A 4,583-nucleotide genomic window follows, 5' to 3' on the forward strand; every position below is an offset into this window, starting at 1 on the left:
AAGGAGATCCAAGGGAGGCAGAAAGAAGATGTCAGGGTGTTTCTTCTCTTAGCTCCCTCCCTGTAAGGTCTCCTTGAGCTGTCAGTATCCCTTGACCAATTATCCCTGCTCCACTCGATGGTCCCTTTACAGAGTTAAGTCATCCCTTTTTGTTCCTAATGCTGGATTGTAATTATTCCTCACTAGACTCTGTAAATAAAAATCTTTGTAAAAACTTTTCTTAAATTATCCTGTTTCAAGTGGGCTTTTGCTTTCTTATTCGTACCAGATTGATAGAGCAACCCATTTCTTTTTTCTGACTTCAGCCAAGTTGTATTTCTACCTGAGCAGTTCCATCTCTTCTCCATTTCTTCCATGTCTAATTTCTAGGAGAAGACCCAGAGTCCTCGTTGCCTGCATGCCAGTGGAAGTCTCAAAATAGGAGCTATCACTTAGGTCACAGATTTCTTAAGTTATATTGAGATCAGAAAGTGTAGGTTTGAACACTTTCTTGGTTTGGAAACAAAAACACCTGCTGAGAAGACTCACTTTCTTTTCAAAAGTACATATTTTATTTTTTAAAACTGAGCCAAAATCTGTCTTCTTGGAGCCTCTATACATTGGCTTTAGACTTAACCCTTTGAGACTGTAGAAAATGCACAGATTACATTCACATATTCTCTTAATTATTAGAAGAAAATTAGCATTTGTTGAGGGCTTACTAATTGCCATATGCTACTCAGGGCTCTTACTCTCCATTTTCCGTTGAGCCTAGGAGTGTTGATGAGGAGACACTGACTAAGTCACGTTCTCTGTGTGTATTCCAGAAGTCAGAACAATGGTAGAATTGATGGTAATAACTAATTCAATAGCCTCGTTTATAGTTAGCTAGTCACAGGGCATCAGAACATAGATCCTACAGATAATGGGTTCTCTGCTTTCAAATCATATGCTCCTTCCCTGAAGCCATACTGTTTCTACTCAAATATATAAAAAATAATGATCTTGTACCCCAACCTATTTTTTTCTTCTGTAGGTTAAAAGTATATAGTTTTTAAATCATTCTTGTGTAACATCGTTCTTAGCCACTCTTGCATTTGGCCACTAGGTGATCTACATAGTCACTTACAAAAACATAAACTCCCCTTTAATTTTTGTGTCCAGAATTGACTCAGTTTACCTAGGACCACCACTCTTTTGTCTTACGTATTACCCTCTGAGTATGCTGCCTAAGAGCACCTGCACTTTGAAATCCCCATCATGCTTTTAACTCGTGATAATGAAAACCTCCAATTCTCTGTTATACTTACCACAATTCATAATTTTCCAAATGAAGTTTGAACCTGAAACACCAAACAACATATTGTTTTTTCTGTTAGTATTCCCTGTAACAGTCCACCTGTCCGTCTAGCCTTCCGAGATGTCTCTACATTCTGAGTCTAAATACTATTAACATCCAAAGCCAAGCAGCCTTCTGGTCATCTGAATGCATTGTCATATTCAAATAAACATCAACATGACCCAAAGAGCCTTGAAAGACAAGCATTATATAGAAATACTTCTCTAAAATTATTACTAAAAACATCTTCCTTTCCCCCAAATATTACACCATGGCAAGTACTAAAAGTAACATCAGCGATACCTTAAGAACTCACCCCTGACACACAGATCTCTGTGATTCACTTCAGACAGTGTCCTGATTGTTTCCACAAAGTTTTTTACCTACTGACCCTCCAAAGCCCATCACCTGCTCTGTGACCTTGACTTCATCCCACTCTAGCTGCTTTTCTCATCATGGTAGTTCCCTGGAATTCTGAGGAACAAATTCCCTTTCTTTCTATCCAGCATGATCCTAAATACAGCGATTCTCTTATTTTGCCTCTTCTCATGTGTAAATTTGATGAGGATGTCATTTATATCTTTATCCAAGAAAGAGCTAAAAGTCTTTGTCTAGTTATTTACACCCTACGTCACTCAAAAAAAAAAAAAAAGCTTAAGAGAAGTTTAACCTTACAATAATATCTATCCATTGGTAATAAGTATATAAAGTCAAGACTATATAAAGAAAAGGAAGCAATTAGAGCTTATGTAATTATAGTCTGTAAATGTTACACTTGGCGCTAAGCGTTCCGGCAGCAAAAGCAAACAAGAGAAAGATTCTAAACACTATAATTTCTAATATCTGACAAAGAAAACATATCAATTCTTTAGGAGAAATAAACATTTTCCTTACAGAGTGAGGCTTAATAAAAGTATTCTTTGTGACAGCCAAATGGATTTCAAGCTCCTTAAAAATGGGGACTATTTTTAGTGCCCTCCTCTATACCCATCTTCCCTTGGCTTCTGCTGTGCTGAAGAAAGTATTCTGGAAGTAATATGCGTTGTTTGACATGAACACTGGGAAGTGGCTTTTTGCCATGTGTGCTATAAACATGGGAAGAAGTAGTTATAGTTGATAGATACCGCAGCTGTAAAAGAAGTAAACGTGTTGACTAGGTCTGTGAGATATTCCAGAGAGGCCAAGCTGATAGGAGAAACATGAATCAGTTCCAGATATAGGAAAAAGAAGAGTAAAAAGAGAAAGGTACAAAGATGGAGTGAGCACAAAAGGAAATTTAATTCTGCCAAGTTTGGGGAATAGCAGAAGTTATACAGGGAAAAGTAAGTTGAATTATAATGCCTTAAATGGTTATGCATGGTCAGCAATCATTGGTTTGTTGCTAGCTCCTATTTAATGAGTTAATTTGACCCAGTTACCATGGTGTTTGACTTTGTCCATCTTCCCACACTGACTTGAAATCCTTTTTTTTCTGAAAGCTATGATGTTGAGTGAACAACACATCCTTGTGGGGTACTCATTGGATTTTAATGAGCATCTGGGCAGACCCTGGGAGAGAACTGTGTTCTCACAGCGCAAAGGCAGGCTTGATGCTTTCAGCTGTTGGCACCGCTCACAGTAGATAGTGTTCTCAGGAGAAAGAGTGTTAGTAAACCTCCATTTGTGTGTGTGTGGCTGAAGAGAATTGGCTGCAAAAGAGAAGTTCAATTCTCTTGTTTCTGAAAGCAGTAAAGAGGATTCCAAATGACTTCCTCTAATGTGTTTGGTAAGTTGCCCTCAAAGACTATTGTTTGAACATCTTAAAATCCCCCTGGTGTCTATAATTACAAATAATCTATGTAATATCTGCAAAGATGAGTTTGTTAACAAATTTTACCACTGACCATAGTTGAGACTAATAACCTGAGAAATCCTGAAAGAAGAGGGTTAAGAATGGGAAGTTTCAATGAGAGTTGATGTAAGGTATCTATATCATAACTATCCAGAAAAATTCCTTTGTCTACCCCATCGTGCAGCAGTGGAGATGCTGATGGTGTCCATGGTGCTTCCCCAGTAAGAGAAGAATCAAACAGAGCTAGAGGTAACTACAGGAAGGGAATGTCTCATTATGTAACTTCATATATTCTATTCTCCTCACCCAGAACATCTTTTCCTTCTTACCCCATTCTCTGTTTTTTTAAACTCTACTCTTCTCTCAAAATCCAACTCATTTTGTATTTCTTCCATAAAGCTTTACCTAGGCATCTTAGGCATAATTTGTCCCATTCTTGTACTAAGTCCTATGCATCCCCAAAACTTTTTTTAAATCATACCTCAGTTGAATGCCTTACACCTTCTATTCTTCTACTTAACAATCTTCCCCCTATCAGACTGTGAAAACTTTTATAGTAAAGACTGCATCACTTTTTATCTCCATTCCTAGCACAGTGCCTGATATTGCTGAATGATGAGTGAGTGAGTGAGTGAGTGAGTGAGTGAGTGAATGAATAAATGAATGAAAAGGCAGGACAAAGAAGGGCAAAGCAAATAAAGCCAAAGAAATTAAACAAAAGAGGAAGGAGGAATAAACAGTGTAGGGTGAAGGTACGTTAGTCTGGAGAACTGGACCAAGTTAAGAAAAGGCAGAAAGAGGAAGAATAAATAATACAATAATACATATTAAAGGACAGTCAGTCTATATCATAAACAAACAAACAAACAAAAGCAAGGAGAATAGAAAAATTTTCTAAAAGCCTCAAAATGGAGAGACACTGGGCTAAGGCAAGGAAGAGTCTGAAATATCAGAAGACCTAGTTCCTAATAGGGAGCCAAACTGGAAACTCACAAGATAGAGTGCTGGACTCAGATCCTAAACTTCTGTTTTTCCAAGAACTATTCTGATGAAGACTCTGGCAGAGGAATTGCAGTTTGTGCCAGTTTGAGGAGTTAACCCAGACATTTAAAGGAAAATGAGATCTATACTTAGGAAACTGTTACTTCCAAGGACTCCAGATGAGATGTGCATCAAATCTCAATCCTGTGCCTACACTGCTTTCATTTAAGGATTGACTTGCCAACAAGGGTGTTGTTTAGTTCATAAGTATTGGCCTGCCACAGTGGAGTTTACCCAGCTCTGAAAGTTGCATTCCGTACTGTGGCCCTGCTCTACGTGGGAGTCCTCTAAATTCTTGGGGTGAATAATATTATCTCATTTTATGTTAATTTTCCATCAGATTGCAATTTTCTCAGGGAAAGAAAATACGAGTATGCTTCCGGAATCACTCCT

This window comes from Pteropus vampyrus, unplaced genomic scaffold (genome assembly GCF_000151845.1).
Source record: "Pteropus vampyrus isolate Shadow unplaced genomic scaffold, Pvam_2.0 Scaffold101, whole genome shotgun sequence".
In the NCBI taxonomy this organism is placed as follows: domain Eukaryota; kingdom Metazoa; phylum Chordata; class Mammalia; order Chiroptera; family Pteropodidae; genus Pteropus; species Pteropus vampyrus.